Source organism: Oncorhynchus gorbuscha, linkage group LG03, assembly GCF_021184085.1.
Source record: "Oncorhynchus gorbuscha isolate QuinsamMale2020 ecotype Even-year linkage group LG03, OgorEven_v1.0, whole genome shotgun sequence".
NCBI classification, from domain to species: Eukaryota; Metazoa; Chordata; class Actinopteri; order Salmoniformes; family Salmonidae; genus Oncorhynchus; species Oncorhynchus gorbuscha.
Genome location: NC_060175.1, coordinates 72,188,137 through 72,202,025, shown reverse-complemented (window position 1 = coordinate 72,202,025; position 13,889 = coordinate 72,188,137). Strand labels below are relative to the sequence as shown.

At 46.9% G+C, this 13,889-nt stretch overlaps 1 protein-coding gene across 1 annotated transcript in view; it reads right to left on the bottom strand.

Moving 5' to 3' along the window:
* Positions 1-13,889, bottom strand: part of LOC124031853 (agrin-like) — a 298,853-nt gene that overhangs the window by 154,987 nt on the left and 129,977 nt on the right.

The following is a 13,889-nucleotide window of genomic DNA, read 5'->3' as shown; positions in this document are numbered from 1 at the left end:
AATCGAATGAAATTTCCCTTAAAGAGGATGACACAGCAAAAATAACTGATCCCATCCCACCCCCATGTCTGGTTCTTCTTTCCAATGAGTTAACTAATTGCCTTCACCCATAGATATGACATCATGACCCTGCTGCAGTAATGCATGGGTTATGTACTGTTATGATGTAATGGTACCATGGTAGATGATACGATGATGGCACAACTACATTACATCTATCACTGGTGTCCTATAGGAACATAAAAAGAGGGCATTTCTAGGGCACAGGCATACGCATACATACATACATCTCTAACGAAGGGTCAATTTAATGGGGGTTTGGGCGCGACACGGCACCGTTATAGAAAATAATGAGCTTCACTTTACACACAATGACTGGAACAGCAACAGAGTGGTCTACTTTAAACCGATGCGTGAAGCATCACCAACCACTGTAAGTAGATAAGCATGTGCTTGAATCTGTCAGTGCCGTAAATGCTCTTACATCACCTGACCATAGCAAAGCATCTAAGACCCGCAGTGTTCAGTGACAGCGACCTTTACCATCTGCACTCCAACTCGCCTTTCCAAACCACTGAGCAGCCCGTGCTCGCGTCAGGCCAGCCCGCCGCACCTTTCCCCTGTGTAGGCTTGCATACCCGGTATAATGAGCAAGATAAAATCACATCACATCAATTACCCAGCTAACACATTTTCCGCCGGAGCTTCTCGCCTTCCCGGCCGTCCTCGCTCGGAGGCGTGAGGCGTCTCCGGCATCGCTCGCTACCTGACGACGGCATCACAGTTAACGGTCGCCAGTGCAGAGTTTAAATTTAGGCTCACTTACAATTGCTTGTCAACAGCTGGGCTTGAGGGAGCCAGAGAGAGAGGATGGGGGGAGAGGCAGGAGGGAGGGAGGGAGGGAGGGACGCTGTGTTTGCAATGGTGAATAATGAAGTGTCTGTTGAACTGGTTTCCGAGGCAATCATGACAGTAACAGATTTCAATCCCAGGGACTTCAAAAACAACATGGCACAACAATAGCACAGACACACACATGTAGATAAACATGTACACACACACACACACACACACACACACACACACACACACACACACACACACACACACACACACACACACACACACACACACACACACACACACACACACACACACACACACACACACACACACACACACACACACACACACACACACACACACACACATCTGCTCTCCTTTCCTAAAACGCAAACACACGCAGTATTTTCCATATGGTGTCTTGGAGCACATGACAGCAAATCAACAGAATCTCCTAAATGTTTACCAAATGTAAATGTCTCCATCTCGGTCATAATGAGAGGAGATAAGGTCTCTACCACCATATCTTTCTTTCCCATCGCCGTCTGCTGTCCCTATACAACACAAACCTTTGTATGTGTACGCATGTGATTGAAGCATCCAGAACTGATTCCCGCTAGATCTAGAGCAGATCGACAAGGCTCTGCTCTGATGTGCGTGTTTGTGTATCAGGGTGTGTTGGGGTTTGTCTATGTGCATCAGTGTGTGGTGTGTATGTGTGTGTGCATGTTTCTCCTCTCTAGTAGGTGCATTACTCCCCCACAGAGGTCCAGGAACCAGGCCACAGTGTGAAGAGGACAAGCTGTGTGGCCACGCTTCGCTCTGACCTGAGGTCTGTGTCCTCCCCTTTCTCTCGCTCCAGCTCCTCTCCAAACCAGTTTTCCATCCACACAGCAAGAGCTTTCCATGTTAATGGCGCTCCGTTCACTTCTCCCTCTCCAGTCTCTCGCTCTCTTTCTCTCTCTAGCTTGTGAGGTGGAGATGGAGAGCTCTCACTGAGTTTGTATTTAAATCTAATGGAATATGTCTGGATTAAATTGATTCAGTAACACGGAGGGGTTATGAATGAACTTCACTTTGGAACGCCCCCGTCGATGAGACAGAGAGAGAAAATAGAGAGGGAGAGAGAGATAGAGGGGAGGGGAGGGGGGGGCATTTTCAGAATTCTAAAGTGGTGCATTTTGGTTATTTTATTCAAGATCTAATGCAGTGGCATCCTTAGCCCCCGGGACGTGTCTCGTACGTGATTGAAAATCCTCAGGCTGATAATAGCTTCGTGGCGGGCTAGCATGGCTCGGAATGAAGCCTTAAACAGACGGCAGACAGACAGACAGGCAGAGGCACAGAGAGGCATACAGACAGATTAAAAGGGACATTCACAGGGATGCTTTGATGCCCGTATTCAATTTCAAGTGTATATTGACATTTCCACGCAGAGTTCACAGCTTGATACGATACGATATCATCACCATACTTAGGTGCTGATATGATATGTATTGAGATTCTCAAGATTCTGTATTGCGATTCGATACTGCGATTTTATTGCAATTCAATGTTCCAAACATACTGCTCACTATTGGTCTGCTGCAGAGGGACGAGAGAGACCCATAAGAGAGAGACCCATAAGAGAGAGACCCGTAAGAGAGAGACCCATAAGAGAGAGACCCATAAGCACTTTTATTTCCATCAGTCATGGAAATAAAAGTGCTGAAAACATGTTGGCTCACCATTTAAAAAGAACATGGAGAACAAGCTATAAAAGGAGTTTTGGTGCACGTGCAACCGACTAGAGATATAGTGTCAAAAATATTATCCCAATATGTAACTTTATAGACTTTTCCGCCATTACTCCTATTTAGTCTCCGTAATGCTAATTCACGTGGGTGCAATGATGATTATACTCCAGACAGTTTTAAACACCTTCAAAGTGAGAAAAAAAAATTGAGTGTTGATTAGGCTTGAACCTTCCGCACAGGCAACTCATCTGACACGGGACTCCAGTGCTGAGAAATACTGTGACACTGAATAAAGCAGTGCTATCGAACACATACTGATGTTCCTGTGGTGCCACACCTATGTGGGTGTCAGGACACAATCGGAACTCCAGTGATACTAGCGTGTTCCTATTCCCATCGCGAAGAACCAATTGACATTCATTGATTATAAAGCTTTGAACTACTGAAAACTGTGTCATTCAGGCAAGACATAAACCAGTTATGTACAACTCTGAAGTGAGAGACAGATAGTCCCCAATGTACAACTTACAGACAATACGCCCCGTCCCCCATCCCGTCCCCCCAAAACACACTTATATAATGGCAAGTCTCTGCGTGGGGCTTGCTCTCCAAAAGGTCACTCTCGTGTTGCCTAATGGTAATGTCGCTGCTCATCTACCAGCGAGCCACCAGGCGAAGCACAGACAGAAGCTTATGCACCATCGTGGCATTTTCTATTCAGGCCGATAACCGCTCAAAGTGGGGACACTTTCCATGCCAAGAGCTTTGTCTATCGTCCAAAGGCATTTAATCTGGCTACTTTATCCCACAGTTCAAAGGAAATGCCAAGGCTTTGGGGGAGATAAAGGACTCAAAAGAAGGAAGCTGGGACTGTGCGTCGAGGGAAAGCTGACTTTTAACGTCTGCGATATCCCTCCACTTCATCCAGCCCCAGCCTTTCCGACAGCTCCGCCAGAGGTCAAGTGGACCAGTCTTTCATATCTTTTCTCAGCAGACAGAGTAAAAGACCTGAGAGACTGTAAGGTGGTTAATAGTCTATGTAAACTAAGCGAAATCCTACCGACCCATAACTTTTCTCGTACCAAAAGCCATGCATGCATACTCTTCCGCACCCCCCCACCCCAAGTATACATACACATCTGGCAAACAAATGCACTCACATATAAAGCCTTCATACTCCTGACCATGACACACAAACACACATGGCTACAGGGTGACAGAGGGAGTACGTTGTATATGGGGTGCGTGCGTATGTGTGTGGTAGTACGATTGGTGGACGTACAGTTGTTGAGGAAGAGCAGCACGGCGAAGCCCAGCGTGGAGGTGGCCAGCAGGATGAGACATATGTTACAGGGGATCATAAAGTAGCGCACCACCAGGGACACCTTGTGTTGGTACATCCGGTCCCGCTCCGGGGGCGGCGTGGGGTAATGGCAGCTGGTCATGCTCCACTTCCAGAGTCCGTCCGCCCGGTGGGAAGGTACGGGTAACGGAGTGGGAGAAGATGAACCCAAAGAACCAAGGAATAAAAATGACACCAGAAACGAGGGAGGAGAGAATGATAGACTGGTTGGTAATGGTTGGTAGATTCAGCCCGGAATCCAGCTGTGTTCCGCCGTGGGGAGGGAGTCGCAGCTGCTTTCAGAAAGATGCGTCGAGGAGCTTTCAATGGTTTCCAGGCAACTCATTTTGGACAGTAATAACATCCATTGGTGAGAAGAGGACAGAAGGGTGTGGGCCTGCACTGCTTTAGGCCCCCAGCTGTCCACGCGACCTCCATTTTAATACAAGTACCGGACAACAGATTTGTGTGTACGTATGTGGAGTGAGTATATGTACAATATGAAAGTGTAAATGTGTGTGTGTGTGTGTGTGTGTGTGTGTGTGTGTGTGTGTGTGTGTGTGTGTGTGTGTGTGTGTGTGTGTGTGTGTGTGTGTGTGTGTGTGTGTGTGTGTGTGTGTGTGTGTGTGTGTGTGTGTGTGTGTGTGTGTGTGTGTGTGTGTGCACGTGCTAGATCAAAAGGTGCCAAAGTTCCACAGTAACTCAACAGTAATTACAGTTAGAAGCCTCCTTGATCTCTTTGCAGCACTGGTCCACTGTTGCAAAACACACTGGTCTCCTTATTGCCCCAGGAGCCCTCACAACACAAGCCAGGTTCCACCACGCTACCACAGCATTCGTCAAGAGTAGCTGCTGGTGATTTGGCGGGGGAGCATCTTTCTCCAGCCTCCTGTGGCTGATAAACTGGGAGCTTGGGGCTAGAGCTCCGGCAGCTTTGGCGCTCTGAAGACATTCATTAGCCTCCTTTTCTTTTCCTTACAAAACGCTCCAAGGAAAACAACAACAACCGGCTCTTTGTTTTCACTTGGCTGCCCGCCGGCTTATTGTTCCTTATAGCTCTAGTCAGGACCGAAATAAAGGCAACAGCAACACGGCAATGCGACTGTCTTCTCCGAGCACGGAGCACGAAGCTTCCCCCGTCGCTGCGCACTTGTATCTAAGCGTTAGCGTATTTAGCAGGGGGGCTAGTAAGCAGCTGGCCACCACTCGATTAACCATATGCTCTTAGGAGCGTGAAGGGGATTCTTTTTTTCACCACCCACTTCCTCGGTTCAAAACACTGTAGCCCCCTTCCCCCTCGCCACTCGCATGTGGGGGCCACCCTTGGAGTCTGGAGAAAACGGGTCAGAAGAAGTAGAGAGGGGTGGAAAGTTGGAGAGGGGAACAAATTACGCCCCCGGCTCTGTACCTCAACGTGAGTTGTCCTCCCCTCAGCTCTGTTCTGCCTGAGTCCGGCTATACAGAGAAGCGACAAAACTCAGCCCGACACACAGACTAAAGAAAACCCACAAAAGAAATGGAGAGAGGAGGGAAGAAAGAGGGGAGAAGTCTGTGCCAGATGAGAAATTAACAACAAGCCCTGAATACTTTTGATCTTTCTTTCCTCGTGTTGTTCACCCCTGATGGCATATTCATCCAAAAACAAATCGCAAGGGGGGTCTTGTTACCGCCCTCTGTCCGAGAGTGTCAAGTTGGTTTTCTCCTTTTCAAAAAAGCAGTTGCTTATTCACCCCTTCTTCATTGAGAGTAGAAGCTGCTCAGTTGCTCATTTCACTCTCTCTCTGGCTCAGTCTCCCTCTTTTTTTCTCCTTTTTCTCAAGAATCCACTCCTTCTGTCTGTTCCTGCTCCAGAGGCTACTCCCGGTTGCTTGTCCTGGGCTTGGCTGCGGATGATCTCCTTCGAGTTGCTCCTCCGAGGGACAGGCCCATTCACTGGCAGCCAAAACAACAACTTGGAGCTTTGCGTATTCACGGAGTATTCACAGCGCACACAATCCCCAGGCAGCAGGTAGTCCACTGAGTTAATTCACTCTGCTGCTCAGCCAGCCAAGCCCTAGTCAACGAGAGAGGGGGAGAGGGAGAGAGAGAGAGAGAGAGGTAGAGAGAGAGTAGCCAGCCAGCGAGCTGCAGATAGAGACAGCCAAAGCAGCGCAGGAGAGCGATAGAGTGAGAGAGGAAAGAGGAAGAACAGGCGAGCGGTGGCGCCTGACACTTCGTCCACCTCTTGCGTTTTACAACAGCGGCTGAGCGTGTTGTCTCCCGAGCACCGTCACTCTCCAGAGCAGCACTTCTCCCTGCCTGCCTCAACCCCAAGGAAAAGACAGCGCAGACAGGAGAGGAGAGGGGGAATGAGAGAGAGGAGCTGTCTCTAACAAAGAGGGGAGGGGGAGCAAGAGGGGAAGGGGGGAAGACAAGGGAAAATAAAAGCTTTTGGGAATACTTGGGTCATGTTGTGGTGGGAGGCAGCAACAGTGCAAGAAAAAACAGAAAAACAAAAGAGGGATTGGTCTCTTAAAAATGTCACCCACATCCTCGTTAAATCTGAATCAGAAAGAAAACGACCCATTAAGGTCAGAATCAATCCTAAGGTTTTTAACACACACACACACAAACAAATTTAATGAAGTGAAAGCAGAAAAATAAACCATGGGGGAATACAATCATATACATTTAGGTCAATCAAATATTGTCCAATTTGCAAACGCTAATTTGGCCAATACACTTCCAATCTACTGGCAACATGCTTCTGAAAAACCTCATTCTATATGCTACACATGAATAAGCCCATATTCAATTAAAATCATATTCAAACGGGGGATGTTTGTATTCCACGCTCACTTTCATGACACCGTGCCACATGTTTGTCCCCCTCCCCCCCCGTGTCAAATAAGAGAAGAATAACTCAAATAAATATTTTTATATTCAGCAGGGCTGGCGACTGATCTGAGGAGAACAAATATGCACCTAATCCATAGCATGTAATTTTATGCGCTTTTTAAAAAGAAATATCTTTTTTCCTCTTCGATACTTATAATGAGGTCAAAATTGTGGGGCGGTCACGGCTTGTTTTAAAACCCACCATACATCAGCATCTACTTACACCAACACAACGACAAGTGATCATCCGAGCAAGGCAGATGCAAGGCGGTACATATCATCTCAAGTTTTTATGTCCTTTTTACTCTCCATCTCGCTGTCTCTTTTCCCCCACCCTCTGCCCCACATGAACGCACACACACACACACACGTACGCACACACACGACGACACATTAAAGAATACACACACGACGACACATTAAAGAATACACACGCGGTGATGCATAAAGTAGCTTCACTTTATGCATCACACACGAGGAAACAATCCCATTGTCTCTTTCAGACACACCTACAAACATACACTAATCCTTCACATCTCTCAAACACACATAGAAAGTACACATCTCTTTCAGTCTCTCTCTGACACACACACTCATACACGTACGTACACACGCGCGCGCACACACACACACACACACACACACACACACACACACACACACACACACACACACACACACACACACACACACACACACACACACACACACACACACACACACACACACACACACACACACACACACACACACACACACACACACACACACACAGGATGGGGATCTGCTCTGGTTAACCATCGCAAGTCATTTATCTCTTTGGACACGGTCTTGTCCCTGTCTTGTTTGGCCCCGCGGGGACCCCTTGCTCTGTAGTCTGGAGGTAAACTCCCAGAGAACACAAGGTCACCCAGGTCTCAGTCACCCTGGAGGGGGCAGGCAGTGTTCAACCACCAGCTGCAGCCTGCATCCCAGGGCTCAGCAATGCCCTCACAGAACAACATGATACCCTAGCCAGGTAGGTTACTCCAGCCCAGACGTCTGCTTAAGCCTGTCTCTCAGGACATGGTACGCAAAAGCAACAATCTCATTATCTTCCTACAGTGACCTAAAGTACCTAAACCATACAGAATCCATTCAATAGAGGGCGCCACCGAGCTGCTGCTCTTCTGATCCCCTCACTGTAGTGCCAACATGACCCAAATAGAATCCTCTGTTCACATCAAAGCTCGTCTCTGATCCATTTTTAATGCGCTGATATCACGAAAGGTTAACATCTCTCTCAGAGTGCTTTGAAATGCCAATTTCCATAAAGCAGCCAAAAGAGTTGGATGACGGTCCAACCAAAATAAGTTAGCATGCAGTTTGTGTTATGTCTCTGTATTCTCGGTGGGTTGCACCGTTTGCATGGGTGACTGGTGACAAAAAGAATGTGGGATCAGATGTGAGAGCAGTCGAGCACATGTCCTGGTCGTCCAGACGACCAACGTCTCGAGCTAATTGATCAAAGGCCGTATGAAAAAGCTGTACGCCAAACTGAATAACAATTTAGATTATGGTAAAATGGGGGTTAGGGACATTTGTGTTTAATGTTTTAGTGTGCAGTGTACAGTTGTGACACGTAGACAGGGTGTCTGCAATGTGACATGAATTGAAGATGAGAAATAAGTTGTCCATAATAACCTAAAAGGAAGCAGGGAAGAGGAAAGTGGAGTGATGAGACATGTTTGAGCTAAATTGAGATAAAAATTGCCATGTGAATCCAGCCGTGCTGTCAAACCCATGGAGAGACGCCCAGACGTTCTGCCCTATACAGTTCCACTAGCAGGTGGGCCAATTGTCTTGCTTCAGGATTACCTCCAATCACCATAAATTACAGCGTTCTGGTTACCAGCAGATTCCCAGACTTCCCAGTCAACAGGGTGTCCAAGCTGCCGTCCACAAATCCGGATAGAGGGAGAGATTGGATATTGATAGGGAATGGGGTGCAGGGGGGGGGGGGGGGCAAGCCAGAACCAGGGGCCCTGGCAGCTGTGCATGTCTAATGTCATTATCCTTCATTGGGTTTAGGAGTGGCAGGGAAATAGAGAACAAAACAGACAGATCAGTTCTGAAGACAGGATGGTGTTGTTACGCTTGGGGCTAGTGATCAACTGTGTGATCTAAGTGGGAGCGGGGATGTACCAATGTTCCAAAGCAGGGTGGTCTCTTCTTAACAACATGACTCACGCCATGACACACACACAGGGCAGTGAGTGACGTCGTCGTTCCTTCAGTTGAGCTCAACGAGCGTGATCTCAGCCCACTCCCATTGCAGAAGAAACTGGCGCTGATCCGGGATAAACTTTGCTTTTGTTTAACAGCCATTCTTGTCTCATTTACCAGCTGTTTACCGTTGACCCTGTCTCAGAATGCAGTGAAAAGCTGATCCTGGATAATTTCATTGTTATGACGTTATTGTATTGCTGGCTGGATTGTTGCTATGGGTTGTTATTCAGTCTTCTGCTGTCTGTAACTGATCCTAGTTCAGTTACTACTCCTCACCACCAGCACAGGCCTCCAGTCATTACCCCCCCCCCTCTCTTCTTCCAATAGCCCCATCTCCTCATGTCTCAGCAGACCGCACAAGTAAGATTTTTTAAATAAAGGTTAAGATTTATTTAACCTTTATTTAACTAGGCAAGTCAGTTAAGAACAAATTATTATTTACAATGACGGCCTAGTGGGTTAACTGCCTTGTTCAGGGGCACAATGACAGATTCTTACCTTGTCAGCTCGGAGAGTCGATCTAGCAACCTTTCGGTTACTGGCCCAACACTCTAACCACAAGGCTACCTACCGCCCAGAATAGCTGGGCACGGCTGAGATCTCCCACGCCATTGTGGCAGTAACCTGAAGACTGATCCAGGGCCAGTACTGAGCCCCCTAGGCATCCCCGCCACTACTGCTACACTACTCTGCTAATGGAGAGGAACTAACCAGCAGCAGCCACTCATTCATTAGCCCTCTGCTTCCTCAACCACCTACCCCTCCCTCTTCATCAGTGCTAACAACAATAATGATCTGAGCATTTAATACCCTCCATGCTCTGTCGACTCAAACTGTTTATTCATTTTTTATCCCCAGCACTTTTCCCTTAATGGCCCTTAAAGAAATTATTCCAATGGTTGTGCAATGAGAGAGAAAGAAAAAAGGGAGAGGAGTAACAGAGGAAAGAACTGCGGGAGCTTTACTGCTAGCGCCAAGCTAGTTGGAGACTGATGCTCTTCCATGTGGCGGACATGTGGAGTGTGATCCAGCGTGGCACTGGAGGATGGGTTGGTGTGTGTCAGGGTACAGTGTCGGTGAGCCACGGAGAGAGCAGTTGTTGTTGGCTCAGACAGCCCAGACAATGGGTAGGTGCAGTGATGTAGCTGGGTGCTGATTCAGGTGTCAGTCTCTGGCCCAGGCAGCGATCTGTCAACCAGGGCCACATTAAGGTGAAGTTACACAGTCTGCGCCAATGGTGCACTGCACAATTCCTCCAGTCCCATAGTCCTGCTGGCTAATCGCTATCGTTAGTCACCTGGTACTTCCTTGATCAATGATTGTCATTGATTGGCTGGTGACTGCATGCACCTGGTTTCCCAGGGAGAAGGCAAATGAAAACCAGCAGGAGCTGGTGGATCGTAGCTAGGCCCCCCTGGTCTATGTCATGGATACTGATTTAAAGTGCATGATGTTCAAGTCATCAGATTAGACATAAGTCGATGTTGTGTTGTAATGTTAACGAGCGGTGTGAGATGCTGATTGGCCACAGTGGTTCACCTGACAGGTTCCTCCTTGACAATGACCTCTGTGGTCAGAGTACTATGGGATAGATTGAGGGGGTACACCAAGGGTCAAGGGTCAGATGGCTGCTGGGGAGATGTCCAAAGCAAACAATCCAAATGGCACGAGGGATATCTACTGCCCGCACACAGCACAGGAAGAACCTGCTGGACCAAATCAAAATGGGATCATCTATTGATCATATACCATACAGGATGCACTCAACAAGAGTAAGAAAACAGTTGACTAGTGTGACATTAAAAATCGTTCACATTTTTATGTTTTATGACAGTACATCAAAAACACTGATTTACCTCGATTCTCGGTGACATAGCACGTCCATATGTACACACACACACACACACACACACACACACACACACACACACACACACACACACACACACACACACACACACACACACACACACACACACACACACACACACACACACACACACACACACACACACACACACACACACACACACACACACACACACACACACACACACACACACACACACACACACACTTGAGCCACTTTTTACTTTAGCTGACAGTGACAAGCTATTATATACTGGGACTCTTTCATTTGCATTTACAGTAATGAACTCTCTCTCCTCTCTCTCTCTCATCCCTCTTTCTCTCTATCCTCGACTTGCTGCTCATTCTCCGTCAAGCCAGATCCTCTTAGATAGAGGGCAGAGAGGGAATCTTAATTGGCACACAATCCCCATCGTTGAGAAGCCGACCAAGAAGAAATGGTTCTAAATGATTTACATTCCTAATCAAACGCCTCACATTCAACTTCTCTTGCAAGACTGCTTCTTTGTGTTTTTGTAAATAATTCCCAGTCCTTTTAACAGACGACTGCGAAATGAGGCCAGGGTTGAAAGTAGAAGAAGACGAAGAGAGGAAGAAGAGGCAGGATTATGGCACTGTAGTTGACGAAATGAAACATATGAAACACACTGACACTGTGAAGAAACGTGTTTCCCTACAAGAGCCACAGCACAGACCCATGTCCAGTGTAGAGGTTTCTCCCTCTGTCTGTTGTTGTGACAACGGTAGACTGAGCTAGGAGGTCGGCAGGTCGCGTTGACACAGGTGTTCTGGACACGGAGGTAAACAGGGGTCGCTCCATTAGCCCAGAGACAGGCTGTTGCCGGGCGGAGGGTGAATCAGCCTGAATACAGCTAGAAGACAGGAATATATCTTCCTAACCTTGAGACACACCAACTGTCTGTCAAATAAGATCCTACAGGCAACTGTGTGCAGACGGACAGAAACACACAGTCACAGACACACAGTGGGGTGCACCCATTCCTCAGACATTCATTGGGTAGTAGTTTTAAACAGACTTTAGGCTTTATGCCTTACAACATGGCCAGCTATACTGTGGTAAAGAAGCTATAGGGAATCTGAATAGCAGATTTGGTTTGCATTCCAGTCACTGTGTCCTCTGATCAACAGCAAATGAAAAATCTCAAACAATTGCCAGAATTCCCGATAGGACGTGTACAACATTCAAGTTGCAGAGGTTTTTCTGGAAACAGCAATTCCAGGCTTCATCACTGAACTGCATCAATGCGAAAAAGACGAGACATAACGAAAACAATCTGGCCTGAATCAATAGAAAAGGTGTTGAGTGTGTCGGCACTTGGGGCACTCCACGCAGGCCCTTTTCGATTGTTGGAGATTCCCCCTGGGTGTTTACCAAAGCCTATATCGCATGCTGAGGGAGTTGTAAGGAGAAGAGAGATGGGAGATGGGAGAAGTACTGTACATCATCACACAATCTCCATTACTTCTCACTCTCCGTCTTCATCCCCTCACACCACCACAGCTGTGACTCAATTAACGGTGAGAACACGCTACTGCACCATCGTTCACTAGTCTATATTCGAGGGGAAAACTGATAAACGAGGCAAATGATGAGGAACGACAACGGTCAAAACCATGACGACGACTGAGGCAGTTGCATAGTTAGACAGAGCCCTGCAGACGAGTGGCAGACTGGAGTGGGTAGTTAAGCCAAAAGTGAAAACAACGTGGAGCGGGGACAGAACCGTTACCATGAGGCAAATTTCACAACACACTTGAAAATCCACTGTCGCTGGCCCCAGAGAGGGGACACAAGGCAACGTAATTAAGCAGATAAAAGGTGAAACTGAGGCCTGCATGGATGTAAAGAGAGTAAATCACTCTACATCAAGCAAATGTAGTTACTATTCCAACAACTTCAATAAGGTTGTCTCCATCCTATCCTTGTCTAATCATAAAACTACAGCAGATAGAATCTATAGGCCTCTCTAACGCATAGATTTACGTGCCCTTATCTGACGTGGAAGCGGGGTTGAATTATTTCCCTGTTGCTACGGTAACACAGTATGCAGAAACCGTGTGGTGGCCAGAAATATGCTAATTTGTCAAATTCAGTTACGTATCGGGATATTCTTTTTGACAATATATCTCAATATATCTGTTCTCCGTCTTCTTTTTAAATGGTGAGCCAATACGATTTTGCAACTTTTATTTCCATGACTGGGTCTCTCTTGTCTCTCTGCTGCAGCCATATAGTGAGCAATACGTTTGGAACATCGAATCACAATATCGAATCTCAATATCGAATCACAATACATAACGTATCAGCACCTACAGTGCCTACGGAAAGTATTCAGACCCCTTGATTTTTCCACATTTTGTTATGTTACATCCTTAATCTAAAATGGATTTTGAAAAATAAAAATAAATCCTCAGCAATCTATACACAACACCCCATAATGACAAAGCGAAAACAGGTTTTTAGACATTTTTGCAAAAGTATAAAAAACACAAAAAAGAATACCTAATTTACATAACTATTCAGACCCTTTGCTATGAGACTCCAAATTGAGCTCAGGTGCATCGTGTTTCCATTGGTCATCCTTAAGATGTTTTACCTATGGTAAACTGATTGGACATGATTTGGAAAGACACACACCAGTTGCAAAAACCAAGCCATAAGGTCGAAGGAATTGTCCATAGAGCTCCGAGACAGGATTGTGTCGAGAAACAGATCTGGGAAAGGGTACCAAAACATTTCTGCAGCATTGAAGTTCAGCAAGAACACAGTGGCCTCCATCATTCTTAAATTGAAGAATTTTGGAACTAGAGCTGGCCGCCCGGCCAAACTGAGCAATCGGGAGAGAAGGGCCTTGGTCAGGGAGGTGACCAAGAACCCGATGGTCACTTTGAAAGAGCTCCAGAGTTCATCTACGGAGATGGGAGAACCTTCC